We start from the raw sequence: 20,195 nt of genomic DNA on the forward strand, positions 1-20,195 counted from the left end.
TTATGGTGAGTGTCTGTGTATCTTAATTGCATTTTTTGTTCTGTAATTTCACACTCAATATCCTTTTAAACCCTAATTTTTTATATTTTATTTTCTCTTTTATTTTTAACAGGATGTGATGATTTACTCTTTACACTAAAGATTCATCATGGTGGAGAGTTTACTGATGCTCCAAGAAGGGAATATGTGAATGGGAAAGTAAGTTACATTGATTTTATTGACATGGATATGTTTTCAATACATGAGCTTGACCATCTCATTCAGGACCTGGGATATGATGGTTTTAAGGTGATAGTATATCACTTTCTTAGGCCTGATAGTGACCTTGATTTTGGTTTAGAACCATTAGGTTCAGATGATGATGTTAAAAATATGCTTAAATATGTCAAAGAAAGTAGGAAGAAGAATAGGATTGTGGAAATGTCTGTTTACACAGAACATGAACTCAACCCAAAGGTGATTGTGCCTGAGTTTGCTAGTCTAGCTGGTAGAAGTAAATTTGTTTTAGAGGAGATAGTTGAGGAAGAGCAAACAACAGTTAAGACTAAACCAAAAGGTAAAAAAAAGTAAAGTTGCTAAGAAACTAGTTGTAGAAGGAGCTGGAGTTTTAAAAGGTAAACTAATTGTTGAAGATGATGAACCATTGGTTCTATCTAGTGAAGCTCCAATAGTTAGGGATTGTGGTAATAATGTTGAAGATGATGAACCATTGGTGTTATCTAGTGAAGTTCCAGTAATTAGGGAATGTGATATTAATGTTGAAGGTGATGAACCATTGGTCCCTGCATGTGAAGTTCCAGTAGTTAGGGAAGAAGCTAATAATGTTGAAGATGATGAACCATTGGTCCTATCCAGTGAAGTTCCAATAGTTAGGGAAGAAGGTGATGAAGATGATGAACCTGAGGCATTAAATGAAAGTGATAATGATGATGAAGTAGAAGATTGTGATACACCATCATCAATGACAAGAGTGTTCAGAAGGATTTACATATGCTTGGGTCCATTGAAAAGAGAATTTAATGCTATTGGAAGAGATCTTCTTGGTTTGGATGGAGCTTTTATGAAAGAACCAGCTAGTGGTTTTATGTTAACAGCTGTTGGTCTTGACTCCAATAATGGAATTTATCCTCTTGCTTATGCAATTGTTGAATCAGAATGCTACAGTTCTTGGTAAAATTCAACCTGCACAATGGGCAAAAAGTCATTTTACAGGTAAAATTGGTCTTTACTTCATTTAGATTTAAAGTTTGGTACCATTTACAGTTGTCACATTTTAAGAATGTTTTATATATTCTGTTCCATAGGCCGTGCACATTCAGACATATTGTTAAACAATCATTGTGAAGTGCTAAATAGATGGCTATGTGAGGCTAGAGACAAGCCAATCATTACTGCTTTGGAGTATCTCAGAACATATATGATGAAAAGAATTGCTAATGTTAGAACAACAATCTCAAAGTCTCAAGGGCCACTTACACCAACTGCCACTAAGATGTTTGACAACATTAAGAAAGAAGCAATGAAATGTGATGTTATTTGGAATGGGGATGATAAGTATCAGGTAAATGGTCATCACAATGACCAATGTGTGGTTGACATGACTTCGAGAACTTGCAGCTGTAGAAAATGGGAGCTTACAGGCATGCGTTGTAAGCATGAAGTAGCTGCAATGTTGAACATGTCTGTTTATAGTCAAGATGTTGTTTTAGAGTCAAATGTTCATCCTGTTTATTGGTTATCTACTTGGGAAAAAACTTATTCTCATACCATTAACCCTGTGAAAGGCAAATCTGAGTGGGTCAAGTCTCCAGTGCCAACAACTTTGGTATGTCCAAAAAAAATTCCAACTGCAGGTCGTCCTAAGAAAAACAGGAGGAAATCCCTTGAAGAAAAGGATGACATGGTTGCTAAAGGAAAGCTGTCAAAGAAGGGTACAAGTATTAAATGTTCAAGATGTGGAACATATGGTCATAATGTAAGGGGTTGCCCTAAGGGAGGTGAAGGGTTGAAAAGAAAGCAAGCAAGTGGTAAAGGTGCCAACAAGAAATCAAGTGGTAAAGGTAGCAACAAGAAAGCAAAAACTGGAAATGGTGGTCCTTGAATGTGTTTGTGTTTATTGTCTTTTGGTTTGTGTTAATTGTCTTTAGAACAATGTTATTTGGTATTTGGTATTAGTATAATGAACAATTTAGTGTAATGTCTTTTGTTGGTACTGGTGTAATGAACAATGAATTGCTATATTTAGTACTTGTCTTTTGGTAATTTGGTACTTGTCATTTGATACTTGTCATTTGCTAAATTAGATGTTATTTCTCTTGCTAATTGATGTTATTTTGCAAACACAATAAGAATAAAAAGAATCAAAACATTGATGTTTATTGATGTTAAAACACAACATTGGCACATTGCTTATTTCTGCATACATTACCAACATTTTACAATCCCAAACAACAACATTGACAACTTAAAATACAATAAAGTACAATATAATTCCAACCCAATGAAGAAATATAATCCACTTTAGTCTTCTTGTTTTATCCTTTTCCAATTGAAGCAAATCTTGTTGTGGCTCATCCCTGATAGCTTCAACCCTCGTAGGTGGATCAATCCAACAAAAGAAACCACAATCTGAAAACTGCAAATATAAAAGATTACAAAGCATTTAATCAAAACTCATTTCTGGATTCGACATCAGAAATCAGAAATAAAATTACAACAAAATTTGTCAAAAAGAAAACCTGTTTTCGACATCTGAAGAAACGCCTATCTGGATTCTTTCGTGTTGTTGACGTTCGTTGAGCTGCAAGTATACCACAATTACAATAAACCATCGTTAATTGCTTACGATGAGGACGACCTGCGTGCTCGATTTTAAGAAAGAGAGAACCCTAATTTGGAGACGAGGAATACAAGAGTGAATTGTGAAGAATTGGGGGTTTTTATGATAGAAGAAGAAAAAACAATGACAAAAATACCCTCACATGACATGCACGTGATAAGTGGTAACAGAAGGTTTTGACAGAAAGTAGACGGGGAGACGAGGGATGTACTATTTTCATAGTTTAGGGACGAGGAATGCACAAAAAAAGGAAAAAGGACAGAGAGTCAAAATCGATGTAAAGTTCAGGAACGAGGAATGAAATTTTGTCATTTTTATATTGCATATCTTCTTTCTTTTTTCAAGAAAAAAAGATTTTGATAACATATATTCCTTAAATCCATTATTATTTAATGTATCATTTTTATACTTGTATGTATCCTTTTATTCATATGGATGCATTCTTCATATAAAATCAAAGATTCATCCTTGTATTAAACTATGCATGCATCATTATTTTAGAGTGTGATAAAATCGATATGTATTCTGATGCATACTGATCGAATAGGATTTTTCTACATGTTTTTATGATCTTCAAACAAAATAAACAAACATAATACATAAGCATCTGTAACCGACAACTGATTAATATAAATATAAATACATCCTTTTAAAACAAATAACTTTAATTAACGCATCCAAACAAAATATGTACATCAATGCATCACATTAAAATTTGTTTTAATATCGCTAGGGAAAAGACGTGAAGTGGGTTTGAAGAGAGGAAGAGATTTAAAGGGGATGTAATGCATTGGAGTTAGGATGCATTTAGTCATCCATACAAAATTGATATCGGTTTCAAATAATTTATTTGCATCAGTATTGAATTTTATCATCACAATAAATATGCAATTTATATTTTAGCGGATCAAGATTCAAGGATGAAACATTAAAAATCACAACACCAAGTTGTTACTGTTTGCCTAATCGTTTCTCGTACATCATAATTAAAGCAAATTAAATTAAAAGCCATGGTTGTTACTTTTCAAGACTTCACGAGGACAATGAAGGTAAAGGCTAAAATTATTTGAGAGAATCATGCAAATTGATTTATAATAAACTGACTTATATGCCCTTTACAAGGGTTTTTGAAATAAAAAATAACTAGCTTAAGACCCGCGAATTCGCGAGTTTTCTTATGAACGAATCAAAATTTTATTATTATATATAGTATTTGTTAGGTTGTTAAGAAATCAAAACAATTTCAATAATAATGTCATTACTCATAATAAAGCAAGTAAGTTATAACCCTAAAAAAACAAATAACACAAAGTCGATACATTTATGTATCACAAAAAATAAGAATAGAAAATACTCCATATAACACAAAGCAAGCAAGTATTGATAGCTTTGAGCAAATGACAACAAATATCAGAATCCATTTATCTATAACAAAAAGTTTAACAATTAGTCACAATAGCAAATATAACACACACTCTTGTTATACACACTCTATCAGTTCAATAAACATAAGAATGAAAAAAATGGCTTACTGTCCGGGGGATTCTATCGGAGTCTTGGAGAGAAAAAAATCAAGGTAGCTCCACCTTAAATGTCAAAATGTAATTCTATCCAGGAATTCATTCAAGGAGTTGACAAGGGTGAAAAAGGCTTTAATGTCTACATTACCTGCACCGAAGCCTTGTTAGCAAGTAAGTCTATAACCTCATTTCACCAAGGACTTCAACCTCCAATGAAACAAACTCAAACTGATTTGTATCCACACCCTTGTCAATCACGTAATGGTTGCAAATATACCAGCCAGGCAACAACACCTACAAATGTATATAGCATAGAAAAAGACTGAACGGGGTTAACAATTACAAAATATAAAGATAACAATGAAAAACATGAGTGAAAGACATCCAACTCACCCCCCACCCTTTCAAGAATCCTTTATCAATCCTCTAAACTGATTATCTGGATTGACTCTAAGTTTGTACTGCCTTACACATCAAAATCAAAATATTAATCATAAAAAAAAAAGTATCCAAAAGAAAGATGTACATCTTGACAATACATACATTTATTATGTACCGTCACCAATAATGTAATCGCCCTTACAACATCTGATATCCCAAGGAATTTCTGGCAGCCCATCCGGTTGTTTTTCTCTCTTCTTTCAAGCTTCCCATTTGATTGAATAATGTTGAGCAAGACCATCCTCCTCTAAATATGAGCAAAATTTATCTGCAAGGCTGTTGAATCGGGTTTTTGTTGTCAAACTGGTAACCTGCAATGTTAACTTCTAAATTGTTATATGTTTATAGTTGACCACAACTCATCTTTAAAATAACCTTTGACGATTCATCTAGTATGATTTGTATGTTTTAAGATGCAACTTTTAACTAAAAACAGTGTGCAATACTAAGTATCCCTAATTTTAAAGCCAAAATCACACAGGGTGCAACTAATCATAAGTGTAACACATGTCAACTGCACCATCAGAAGTAATCATAAGTATCACTAAAGCCAACTTCAACTCAATGATAGATGTGTGGAACATGTATCCATAAGCTGTTGACATACTTATCAGTTATCATAAGTTATATTTTTGCCATTCTGACTACATATTCGATTACCTTTAGTTTGGATAAGAGATTAACTGAAACTCCATAAATCAAAAACAAACAATCAAATTTGAGACAAAACACTTTCTTTCAAATATCATAACTTAACTATGAGTCTATGACTATAACCAGTGGCGGAACTTGAACCCGGATATAGATGGGGCGAGTGTAAAAATTTAATAAATTTTTCAAAGTCAGCAGGGTAAACTAAAAAAAAAAAAAAAAACTTATTTTTTGGAACATTATTGATTTCCCAATGATACACATGAAAGCTAAATCAAGATAACATAGTATATTTTACAATTATAAAATATGGTTTTTTAAATGAGTGATTTTAGAGGTTTAAAGCATTTGAATACATTTCAGTTGACCCCTTCGACCAGTACCCTCTTTAATTCATTCGACCTATTAAAGAAAAAACATAACCCTGCTATAAATCGTAAGTGATACTAACCTGCTTTGAGAAGAAATGGATGATGCTTAATAATAATCCTCGAAAGTGATTTTGCTTTATGAGCTCATACCTGGTGTAAAATAACGATTGGACCAAACGAATATTCAAGCCTAAATAAACGGAGTAAACAGCGGACAAAACATTCTTTATCGAAACAATGTAAAACTTACAAATTTATATTTAATAGTTCACAAGCAATGCACGGATGTCGTTGATATACAAAGTAGTCGATTCGTATCATCATGATCATACTTTTTGTTTAGCTGAAAAGTAAAACAAAATCAACACCATGCATGAGCAATTAGCTAAAAAGTGTTGGATGCTGATTTTGAAATTTATCGTATATACGATATTTAGTATCGTAGACACATAAAAAGATAATGTTTACTAATTTACTGCAGCTACTTGAAGGTGTGATTAGGGAACTTTTGATTATTTAAAGACGCATTAATCATAACGACCAAAAGAAATAAATTTTATTATAATCAAAAGACAGGTTCTGCACAGCAAGTCTATCAGCTTAGCTTTAAGAGCGTGTATTTACCATTGTTAATATCGAAACTTCAACCAATGTGCAGATATTAAGCGTGTTGGTTTTTAATAATCTTCACATCAACTAAACCATCAAGTTCTACAACCCAACATTTGACAACTTGCCCGAGTATGTCTTTTAAAATATATCTGAAAAATTATCACAAGTTATGATTATTACATTACCTTCGTTTTAACCTTAAAACAACGCTTTCGGTGATCAAAATTTTGCTTTCCCTTCGTTTCTGAATTAACAGGGCGTGATTCACAGACAAAATAAGGTCTGAATTTGCATTGTCAAAACCATTATTGAGTACTCCAGCAGATGGGCTAGTAAGAAACCACTTCGGATTCATATATCGCAATAATTAAATTCTGGATTGCTTCAAAATAAGTCAATTATATCCGTGATAAATTAAAAAAAAAATAAATTGAACAAAGAATTCACCATACTGCCAAGATTTATAAAGTCGGGAAACTTGCACAAAGAGATCCATATTTATTTGATACTACTGTTGACCACAATCTATTATACCGGTAAGAAATTAGCAGAATGTAGAAATAATTCAAAAGATGCAATAAGAACCCTAATTCCAATAGAATTACTCACTGCTGTCTGATTTCTTGCATCAAAGGTGTTGAACAAACGCCTACATTATGTATAATTTCTCAAATCGAGGAATTAGAAACCCTTAACGTTGTTTGATTTCTCCCACTGAAGTAGATAACCAAAACTGATGTAGATAAAATGTGTTTAAGATTCTTATATAACTAAAAAATGAAGTGGACCGTATTGAAATTTATATATGTAATTTTGTTCCGTACTCAGATGACCCGCCCAAATTACCCATCCTTATAGAAATTCAAACAATGTAATTTTGTAAAAGAAAAACAAAACGCACATGTGTGAAACCACACTTAGTCGTTCCTACTCACCCATATTGCCACCTATAACATCTCTGGCCTGCGTAATTTGCTTGGTTGTGAGACTGAAAACCACCATCCAACTTAAAGTGCCTAACGCAACTATTCGTAAAAATTAAGGTTAGATTTGTACTATGAATATAATTCCAATGATTTTCATTAGCGACCATAAAAGAAATATTTTTCATAGTAATAAAGGCATACTGGTTGTAAGACTTAGCCGAATGAGCACCATCAGGTGGACTTTTCCGGCTTGATATGTTTGTTGGTGTCTTAGCAACAATCTACCTTAAAGAGTGTGGAGTGGCTACTTAAGCTTTTCGCCATATGTCAAAACATAGATTTACAACTAAAAAACATTAAAATAGAACTATGCTTCCAACAAAACTCTCATAGCAGCAATAGGCCAAAAATAATAATAATGATAAATAAATAAATAAATAAAAAATAAAAGAATCCTGCAAGTTATGTTTATAAAAGAGGTAAATAAAATATCCAAACTTTTTAGGAGAAGAAATCTTTGCCTTATTGGGTCTCTACTTTGCTGCTGCTAAAGTAAATTGAACACAAAGAGTAAAGCTAAACAAAATTAGGAGCAAGCATAATGTAAATTAAGAATAAAACTCCCCGAGAAATCACCCGAGTCAGCCGAGTTATGCAACCATGAGCTACTTAGATAAAGAACCAAATTTTTGACCAAATTATGATACCCAATGTAAAAAGATCAACACCCCTTAATTCAACAAACAAAATAAAGCGAACCCATAAACAACAACACTCACCTTTAATCAAGATTCCTCATGTTAACTCCAAAGTAATATTATTTATATTGTATTCGAATTAATCTCCACCTGCTATGAACTACAGTGAATGCAACTTGTATCAAGAATGAAAAATCGTTAGTAATAATAACAAAATAGCATTCAAAATACATCTGAAGTACTTAATATGTATTTCTGTTGTTGTTAGTAATACCGAAATACTTCAATCAAGAATGAAAAGGCTTTTATATCTCAATCAAAAATGAAAAAGTGAATATTAAGCCCTGCCAAACATCATTAGTTACACAGTTAGAGTATTCATTGAGATTAAGTGACATAAATATTCATATGCTTATTGAGCGTAAATAAGCATACCTCTAAACGACTCACAAATATTGATGAAAGATAGGATGTATCTGTGCACCACCAAACACCTCGGATGTTAGCTTTTCTTCATTTCTTCCATATACCAGTAAGACAAAAGCTGCAATAAAGGTGTCTTATCTAATATCCTATCTGTCAAATCTTGTGTAGATATTAAAAGATATTGATAATAAAATGATAAGGGGTAACCTGCTGAATCACGTGTTCACATAATACACTTAAATTCCAGCAAAGATGGTAAATCCGCAGGGGGCATATTCAATAATGATAACCCCCCTTCTTTTGGCCTCTACTTTTCAGTTGACGTAACACCATCAGAACACTCTTGGACAAGTACTTATTTCAAAGAATCTGTGCTCGCACATTCTAAGCTGAAACAATCCTGCAAATAATAAAATTCATTGTATCATAACCTCATTCCAAACAACAACATTCAAATATTTGATATAGCAGACCTTAAAGTACAATTGCAAATGTATAATTCAACATACCAGATTAGCATTAGAAATATTGAAAGAGAAAAACATGTAAATATTGAACTTCAAAACTGTAAAGCATAACAATTTATTACCGTAAACATTTTAGAATCTGGATCCCAGTGAGAGAAGAACTTGGGAGTAGACTTGTTGATTTCTGTACTTGGAACCTACACAACAAATTGCATTACTTAGGAGTTAAAATAAATACACCAGTTTGATTACAAAAATGGGTTAAAGTACCTTGAAACCAATAGTCTCATATGGTTCAGCTGCAAACAGAAGATACCAGTATCTCTTGTCAAAAGATTCGACCCTCTACAATGTAGTAACAATGTAGAATAGAGTATCCGTAAGTGTGACCTTTATTTTACTTAGCAAAGACCAATGCACAATTATAACAACTATGAAATAACATCGCAATTAGGAAGAAAATTCATAATGAGCAAACACAATGGAAAAGGATATACCTGTTCAAAGGAAGACATGAATCGATGTCGTGGTTTTGTAAGATCCTCGATTTCAATCTGCAGTCAAGAACAAATGCAAGAAAACAAACCCAAGATATTAGCAGAACAGTATATAATCAAAAAGAAGAACAAATGCAAGAAAACAAACCCAAGATATTAGCAGAACAGTATATAATCAAAAAGTATTAAACAAAACAAATGCAAGAAAACAAACCCAAGATATTAGCAGAACAGTATATAATCAAAAAGAAGAACAAATGCAAGAAAACAAACCCAAGATATTAGCAGAACAGTATATAATCAAAAAGTATTAAACAAAACAAATGCAAGAAAACAAACCCAAGATATTAGCAGAACAGTATATAATCAAAAAGAAGAACAAATGCAAGAAAACAAACCCAAGATATTAGCAGAACAGTATATAATCAAAAAGTATTAAACAAAATCAAGGATCTTACAAAACCACGACATCGAATAAAAAAATTAGAAATACTAACCCGTGATTGAAGGGTAACGATTATTCGACAACGGATATTGATCGACCAAAATGACCCGAATCTGAGATCCTGATTTTGGCGACAGATTTGTAAACCCTAGATCAAAAAATTGAACCCATGTACCCATGTACAATTGAACCCTAGATCAAAAAATCAAAACAAAAATCTGAGATATACTAACCTTTGATTCTGAAATAATGGACTGTTAAGCAGAAATGGAATGAGATTAAGGGGATTTTAAATGCGGTTAATGGATATCACGGTTTTCAGTTTTTAATGTCAAATCGAACTGACGATTTTCGATTTTTGATTTTTGAATTGGGAGAAAGTAAGTTGCAAGCCATAAACTGATTTTAAGCGGTGATTGATATGTAGGGTTTGTTAGAGGGGGAATTTAGGAAGGTCACATAAATCTAACAATCAGAGAGGTAATTCTGACATCATATAAATCTTAGTCATTGAATTTTAACCTCATCATCTAAGGGTTGAAATTGGCTCTTGTAATTTGAATTTTTAAGATCTGAAGTAAATAGGGTTTTATTATAATAGATAGTGTACACGTAGATGTAGAAGTGTAGATGTAGAATAGATAGTGTAGAAGTGTAGATGTAGATTTATTATAATAGATAGTGTAGATGTAGATATAGAAGTGTAGATGTAGATACATTACATCAACTTTAACTAATCCTCCATAACTTCTCAAAGTTTACTCGTGCAAATAAGTAAGAAAAAAAATATAAATGCCTTTCACATCCGTCAAGACCTAACGTTTTTATTGCCCTTCAAAATTTTCAATTAAAAAAAAAAAGTGCTGTTATGCATCTTTACAAAAATAAAGACACAATTTTTCATTTTCATATTTCGTAAACAGGAACCAAACATCCATCCCAGCCACCAGTCCACAATCCCTCCTAAGTTGACCAGTATGTCTGAGCGAAAACAGTCCGTGTTTTTTTTCAAGTGAGATTGCGTACTCGTTACCAGTTTCCACATTAGTTAACTGAACATTCAAAGACCCACTATTATCAAGTTCATTTTGTACATCCTCAGGCAAATGAGCAACTATGTGATATTCGACTTCTTGTTTCGGCAAACGAATGATTCCGGCATTGCTAGTGTCAGAATCAGTGAGGAGTTTATATATTTTCTCAGGCATTGTAATATTGTTTTGTTTAGTTACTCAAAGAGTATTGGGTTCTATTTATGTTAGAAACTGAATATGGAGTATTTATGTATGTTATTATTAGGAAATATTGACCATTAAAGATGGATATTCAAGACTATAAATTGTAATAATGATAATGATTATGATTGAATATATCCAATGAGGCTAATTATCATGTAATACATATACATATTGTCAAATGGAATTGTAGTAGTAGGAATTTTGAACCTCCCCTGCATACAGATGCATCGTGAATCGCATTTTCCCTATTCAAAGAATCTTGTTTGCTTAATGATAAGTGTATAAAGAACAATGCCTAGGTGTTCTACAGCACACATTTGAAGAATTTAAAATGATTACATTACTATTAATGTGTATAGCCCCCTTCCAAGCTTCTACGTTGCAAATCCAAACAACAGAACTGGTGTAGGCTAGCTAATCTTCGGCTTGGTGTTTGATCTTTTTGTATTTATCGATCTGTTCGTATAGTTTGTACAGTTCGAGGCTTATAAAATTCACAATGTAAATAACCTCGTTGCTCGTTTGGTCTGTAAACTCTCTGTTTGTATAAAAATAATTTTGGCTTGCTTTTCAAAAAAAAAAAAAAAAAAAAAAACTATTCTATATTGTACTATGAGAGCATTCGATGTGTTAAAAAAAATCTATACTACTATCTCTATTAAATATGTATTTTGATAATTTCACTATTGCTTATTTGGTACATCTAATCCAATCTATCTAAAATCAAAAACTATATATAAACAGAAGGTGATAAGTAGGTAAACATATTCAATTACAAGTTTACAACCATGGGAATATCATTTTAAATCATAATCTCACCATTGATTTGGGTGATGATATCATATTTTTCTCTCCTAATTTCAAATCATAGATTTGAATTTCAACTATTAATTTGAATTTCAACCTTTAATTAGGATTTCATTCAAAACATTATTTGTCTTCTGTCAGTGGATACCTCTCATAATTAGTTATTTATCTTCCTCCATAATAATTATTTGTCCATTCTAATTAATTTTAATTATTACCAAATATTAGTTATTAATTATTAACAAATTGATTATTAACTATTGATATTTTTTCAAAACGGGCGGGTTATGACTCACTAACGGGTTCCAAACGCAATGTCAAAACCTACTCACCCGATCATTTTCTGGCACGAACATTACTGTCCTACCCCCTCCTAGGAGGAAATTCCCACGGCGAATATATACAAGCATCGTGTGTGGTAAAACCTTTCGGGTGAGGTCGAACGCAAGACGTACAAGACCTTCGTGGCCCATAAAATCGGTGGGTAACCTAAAGGGAAATATTTTGCAGCTCATGGAGTTCGTACCTCTAACCTCTCATATAGGAAGTCTAGTCACCAACCAATAAACCAACAACTTGACGTTATTAATTATTGATATTAATCTGCGACGTCGTGAGCTATAAACTATTAATTCTCATTAGAAACATGTTAATGTGTCGACCTTTAGATTATGTTTATGTATTTATGTATATAGTATCTCTAGTTTAAATTACTTAAATAAATTTATAAATTTTGGTGTGAAAGATAATAATGTATATAGTATCTAATAAATACGTATTTTAATTATGTCACTATTGGTTATTTGTCAGATTCTTATTAAAGACTACTTTATTTGTTGATCTCTAGATTAATAAGTTTTTTTTTATTTACAAAAATAACGAAAATTCATATATAAATGAGGTGATTTTTCAAAAGAAAATGCCTCATTGTTATTACTTAAATAAATATGGAGTATAGGTTATCATACTTATAAAGTATGAAGGTTTTATCGATTAGTGGTGGTGGTTAGGGGATGTCAGGGTAAGTGGTGTTTGGGTGAGAGCCTCCGTCGTTATGGTTTCTAGTGGTGAGGTAAACCCTGCTGATGGGTGATCGGAATCAACCATGGTGATAGTTTATTTTTCAAACAAAGTGTGTATTTGTGTGTGTCCTACGGATGACGCCAATTATTTGTACATTTTCCGGCGTACCTAATCGAAGAGATAAGGCGAGTTTTTTCTAATCACTATGGGTAGGAGAATTGGGTAAATGGGATGGTGATATATTCTTCTTGGCGATTCCTAGAAGGTAGTAAAGTAATTATAACTTTACACCACCAAGATATAATAGCACATAAGTGTGTGAGTTTTTTTTTTTTTTTTTTTTTGAACAGCAAGGAAAATATATTGCATTTAGAAGAAACAATTACAAGAATGCTCCTATACAGCACACTAGGAGCCTCGACTGGTTACATGCACTCGAACGCAAAGTGCAGACTACATATGGTTGCAAAGGATGCAACACTTAATAGACTAAAAACAGTGAGCCTAAATGAAAGTGAGATAAGTGTTCGGTTTTGTAAGCCAAACGTTCCAATCTAGAACCCGGCCCCGCGATCTATTAGAAATCCATTCGAACGATTTAACTTGTATCTCATTGAGAGCGACCGGAGCATTCCAAGTTTTACCTTGGAACACCGTATTATTTCGGTTTTTCCAAATGAGGTAGGCACAAATCTAACATGAAGCTTGCCAAACTTTATAGCCGAACTTAGACCTTGCATCGTTACCATTAGCATTGAAGATCTCCTGAAGGCTAAAATAAGAAAACGTACCCATGTTCCACCACTTAAAAACACGATCCCAAATATCTACCGCGAGTTTACAAAAGATGAGGGAGTGTTCCACGGATTCCACGTCATTGTCACAAACGGGGCATCGAACGGTATGAATCTCTATACCCCTTTTGTCTAATTCGAGTCTAACGGGAAGCCTTTTTTGAAGAGCCCTCCAAACAAATATCTCAATTTTTTTCGGAGCGAGGTTGTTGCGAAGGGTACCTGATGTGACGACCCGTGAATTTCCGACCAAATTTAAACTTAATCTTTATATGATTTTGACACGATAAGAAAAGTCTGTTAGGTTGAGTCTCAAGAATTTTGAACTATTTCATATATGCATTTGACTTTCGACCAGTTTCGAAGATTCACGAACATTGTGTGTAAATAAAAATGTAAATAAATATAAGTAAAAGAGTATATATAATATTTTGAAATAAGAAAGTATACTTTAGACAATTAGAATTAAACCTGTAAAATATGATACAAAATAATGAAGTGTAATATAAAATGAATTTATAAATATACAAATATATGATCGCTATCAATAATTATTATATTGTAATATATATAAAATAAATATAAATGTTAAATATTCAGATATGTTAGTATATAGAATAAGTATTTCCTAAGTTATGAAATGTAAAGTTAATATATTATATGTAATAACAAGTTAAGTATAAATGTTGTATTATGATCATTACTTTCATTAAGGTCAATATTAATATTAATATTTGTATTAGTAATATTATAAATGAAATTGGTTATGTATAAGTTGTTATTATTAATGTTATTATTATCATTAATAATATTAATATAAGTAGTGTTAATAATAGAATTAATAATAATATTATTATTATCATTGTTAATATTATAATTATTATGATTAAAAGTTATTATTAGTAATATCATTATTAAGTATTATTGTTATTAGTATCTTTATTTCAAATTATTATTAGTTATTATTATGATTATTATTATTAATTATTATATAAAATTATTATTATTATGATTTTATTACTCTTATCATTATACTTAGTATTATTAAGTAGTATTTTGATATTATTATCATTAATATACTTATTACTTCTATTATTATTATTATTATTATTATTATTATTATTATTATTATTATTATTATTATTATTATTATTATTATTATTATTATTATTATTTTTATTATTATAACATTATCAATATTATTATTAATATTTAGTAATTATTAATTTAAATAGGAGATAAAATCGTTAAAGGCAGATTGATTAGGGAAATTATTGGAGCTCGCTATCAAAAATCTTTTCCTATCTCATTAACAATCGCAATCAGTATTTCTAATACAAACAAATTCGGTTACAAATCATTTTCTACTTTTATTTATTTAAATTTTTTTCTGCCTGAGCGAATATTCATGTTTATTCTTGTCGACTAAATTGCTTTATATAAATCAACCTATTCAGGTGTTAAACGTATTACTCAACTTTTCTATAATCAGTTATCACTTACTACAAAAATAAATTGATTTAATTTAGCAGAATATGAAGAACAGAAGTCGTATACCTCTGTTTTGTTCTTATTTTTTTTAACTTCGAATTCGAATGAAATTCCAAAATGTGTAAATGCAGTTTCATTTGAAATCTTCAAAGCAATCTTTCTGCAAAATCTTGTATTCCAAGTCTTATTATTAAGCTTCAATTCTTGAGTCAAAGTTTTAAATAAAAAAAGTCAACAAGTGTTCTTCAATCGAATTCGAAAATTCTTGTATGATTCAAATTAAATTGATGCTTTGGAAAGTTTATAGGAAGTATTTAGAACATATTTTATGTTATAATTACGACCTATAAGTCTCTAAAATTCAAATTCAATAATTAAGTTGTTCATCGTAATATATATTTTTTTCTGATACAGTATAATCTTTTCTTTTCTTCTGTTTTAAATTAATACAACCACTTCATATAGAACGTTTATGTTTAAATTTCACATTATAATTTAGCTGTTAGTATTTTTGTGTGGATTGTGGTCGATTAAAAATTTTGACGAAGGAGAAAGAATAGAAAACAGGAAATAACGAGTTAAATATTTATGAGGTGCTTTTAATTACAGAAAAACGGAAATGGAGGAAGGGTTTAGAGTGTGGTTGTGTAAGCGGGAGGTCGCGGGTTCGAGTCCCGGCAGTGGCGTATTCTTTTTAGCATGCCTTCAAAGGTTGTACTTACTTTTATTATTATTATTATTATTATTATTATTATTATTATTATTATTATTATTATTATTATTATTATTAATCTGATTATTGTTATTGTTGTATTATTATTTGTATTAAGGTTATTATTATTGTCATCATTATTACTAATACATGTAATAAACATTATTTACTTATAATTACAAAAATGTGTAATCTAGTAATATAAGTATTAGTATTAAGTAATAGTATTATTATTGTTAGTATTATTATCAGTTCAATTATTATTATTATCATCACAATTATAAGTATCATAACCATTAGTGTTATTATTGATATTATGATCATTATTAAATATTGTTATTTTTATAACATGATTTTTTATTATTATCATTTTAGTTATTATTAAGTAATATCGTTATGAATTAAAAGTATTACTATTATTATTAATATAAAGTATGATTATTATTATTATCACGAATATGATTATTATTATTATTATTATTGTTACTACGAAAATAACACAAACTATTATTATTATAATCATTAATATTAGTATTAGTATCATTGTAGACTTATTATTATTATTAACAAAAGTATTATTATAAAGATTATCATTAGTAATAAGACCGTTATAGTAAATATTATTATTATGTATTATGTATTATTATCAAAATTATTATTTTCATTATCAATAATATTTTAACAAACAAATGAAATATATACATATAAAATATTTGATACATGTAACATAACAAAAGTTATATCTTTATATAGTAAAAATAAAATATATAAATCAATACTATAAAAATTATATCACTAATAATATATATATATATATATATATATATATATATATATATATATATATATATATATATATATATATATATATATTTGTTCGATTACAAGTATATGTTTTAATATATATACGAATGATATAGGTTCGTGAATCCGAGGCCAACCCTGCATTGTTCAATGTCGTTATATGTATTTTTACTACAAAATACAATATTGTGAGTTTTATTTGCTGTGAAGACCCGTCCTAATCCATCCGGACGAAGTCCATATCGATTATAAACGATTCACAACAGTTGATTACATCGCGAGATACTTGACCTCTATATGATACATTTTACAAACATTGCATTCGTTTTTGAAAAGACAAACTTTCATTACATCGAAAGTTGACAGGCATGCATACCATTTCATAATATATCCAACTATAATTGACTTGATAATAATCTTGATGAACTCGACGACTCGAATGCAACGTCTTTTGAAATATGCCATGAATGACTCCAAGTAATATCTATAAAATGAGCAAATACACAGCGGAAGATTTCTTTCGTACCTGAGAATAAACATGCTTTAAAGTGTCAACCAAAAGGTTGGTGAGTTCATTAGTTTAACTTAAACAATCGTTTCCATCATTTTAATAGACCACAAGATTTCAGATTTCCATTTCTCATAAACATACGTCCCATGCATAGAGACAAAAATATCATTCATATGGATTGAACACCTGGTAACCGACATTAACAATATTCATATATAAGAATATCCCCATCATTCCGGGATCCTCCTTCGGACATGATATAAATTTCGAAGTACTAAAACATCCGGTACTTTGGATGGGGCTTGTTGGGCCCGATAGATCTATCTTTAGGATTCGCGTCAATTAGGGTGTCTGTTCCCTAATTCTTAGATTACCAGACTTAATAAAAAGGGGCATATTCGACTTCGATAATCCAACCATAGAATGTAGTTTCACGTACTTGTGTCAATTTCGTAAAACAGTTATAAAAGTTGCGCATGTATTCTCAGCCCAAAAATATAAAGGGTAAAAAGGCAAATGAAACTCACGATACTGTATTTTGTAGTAAAAATACATATGACGTCATTGAACAATGCAGGGTTGGCCTCGGATTCACGAACCTATATCAATTGTGTATATATTAATACGTATAATGTAAGTTACAAAATTTCATTTATTAATATGTATTGTTTATATATTATAGTTTTGTAAATTTATTCTAACCTTTATTTTAAAACGTATACTTATATTATATTTTAAGTTATATTTTATATATATATATCGATTATATGTATATATATCTATAATGATTTACGTTTATATAAATAGTGACATTAATATATTTATATACATATATTTGTGGTTAGTATTGTATTTATGAAATTTTATTAGTTTGTTATGTGAATTATTAATACAATCCTAGTATATACCATAAGTATATATATAGTGTACAAAAGATTTATTTGTTAAAATAATAATTTAGATAATAATGATTTACTAATAATAATAATAATTTTATTAATAATGATAATACTAATAGCAAAAAAAATGAAAATGATAACTGTTAATGATACTAATAATAATAACTCTAAAATAATATTAATACTAATACCATACTTATGTTAATAATAAGGGTTCTAATATTTATAAAATGATAAATGATAATCATAATAATACTAGTAAATATTAATGATGATACTGATAAATATGATATTATTAATTGTAAATGTACTGATGATACTATTATTTATAAACCGGTACAAATTCTAATATTGATGATAATAATATATTTTTATTTCCTTCATAATAATAATAATGATAATCATAATCCTAATGATGATAAAATACTAAAATGATAAGTTTATTACTAATAATAATATTATTAATACCTATCATAATAATAATAGTAATGTCTATAATACTTTCAAATATGATAACAAGTATGATACTAATAATAACAATAACAATAACAATCAAAACAATCACAATAATAATAATAATACTAATAATAATTAATATATAATAACAATAATAAAATTAGAAAAGAAAACTACCTCACATGAAAAGAGTTTCAAAAAAAAAAAAGAAACTACCGTCCTCTGGACTCGATCTCGTGACCACATGCTCACACGCAAACACTCTCGACCATCCCACCAATTCTGATTCTCTGTACTAATATCGAATTTAAATTTTATATATAAACTGTTTTTCTTCTATTCCTCTTCTTCTCCACAAGTCTCACGGATTCAACAAAACATCAATAACCAAAAAAAAAAAAAAAAAAAAAATCAGGGTTCCTTTTAAAGCTTCAAAACATTACAGAAAAAAAATAATTTGGGTTCTAAAATAAAAAAAAAACACTAAAGGCCTACTGCAGCGTCGGTTCTTGGAACAAAACAAAAAAAATTGATTTCGTAATAGATAACATTATAGATAATGTTTATAACACGAAATAGTTTTCTAAACATGTATAAAAACTACTGGAATCGTCAATTTGATCAGAAACATATACACGAACGCGAATTTGTCTCAAGAACAATTGTTGACTTTTTTTAAACTAAACTTTGACTTCAAAATTCAAGATCGATATAAAGATTTGAGAGTTGAGATTTTGCAGATAGATTCAAAGAAAGATTTCTAACCTTTCTGCATTTTTAGATTTTGAAACTTTATTCGAAATTGAATTAAGAGAAAAAAAAATTGGAGCGTGCAGAGAAGAAGAAAAAAAAAATATCGCTGTGCTCTTTAATCCCATTGGATTTCCTTTTTATTTGATTTGCAATTATACATAATCATTTTGTAATAATAGAGATCGGTTGATAAAAAATGGAGAAAATGTCAACACAGGTTCACGAGTTTGGAGCAGGAAAGAAACAAAAATAATAATAATAATAATAGAGATAAAGGATACAGAGGTCAAGCGTATAATATAGATCCCTACTGTTTTTTTTAATTAATAATAATAATATATAATAACAATACTATTAATATCTAATAATATTAATAAAATTAATAATAATGATAAATATAATATTAATGATAATAATAATTGTAAAAATGATAATAATAATAATAATAATAATAATAATAATAATAATAATAATAATAATACCATACTAATTATGATAATATTAATATTTTATCGATAATAATAATATTAGTAATAATAATCTAATTTATACATCCAATTTCATCTTTATATGATATAAAGTGATATTATGAATACAAATATTGATATTTGACGATACAAATAACATTACTACAACAACTATATTTGTATTTAAATTTAATTTATTAATATCATCTATTATTATGTAATATTTAATAATTATGTAATATGTATTGTAACATATACTGAATATTATATATTTATGCATTTTAATATAAATATATTATAATATTTATTTACATACTAATTGTATTATACTTATGTATGTAATTATG

General features: G+C 29.5%; 1 long non-coding RNA gene across 13 annotated transcripts; it reads right to left on the reverse strand.

Annotated features, from left to right (window-relative positions):
* Window positions 1-4,237: 4,237 nt before the first annotated feature.
* Window positions 4,238-9,503, reverse strand: LOC139876311 (uncharacterized). Of its 13 annotated transcripts, none has more exons than XR_011768024.1 (13): window positions 9,449-9,503; window positions 9,222-9,296; window positions 9,074-9,148; window positions 8,692-8,884; window positions 8,494-8,602; window positions 7,044-8,402; window positions 6,887-6,959; window positions 6,620-6,763; window positions 6,073-6,165; window positions 5,903-5,972; window positions 4,903-5,111; window positions 4,753-4,820; window positions 4,238-4,653 (listed from the first exon to the last, which is right to left on the reverse strand). It is a non-coding gene; the product is annotated as an uncharacterized lncRNA (long non-coding RNA). The 13 variants fall into 13 exon arrangements; XR_011768023.1 differs by having other exon boundaries at window positions 6,882-6,959; XR_011768018.1 differs by having other exon boundaries at window positions 6,620-7,459; window positions 8,140-8,402.
* Between the last annotated feature and the right edge of the window lie 10,692 nt (window positions 9,504-20,195).

Source organism: Rutidosis leptorrhynchoides, chromosome 11 (genome assembly GCF_046630445.1).
Source record: "Rutidosis leptorrhynchoides isolate AG116_Rl617_1_P2 chromosome 11, CSIRO_AGI_Rlap_v1, whole genome shotgun sequence".
Taxonomy (NCBI): domain Eukaryota; kingdom Viridiplantae; phylum Streptophyta; class Magnoliopsida; order Asterales; family Asteraceae; genus Rutidosis; species Rutidosis leptorrhynchoides.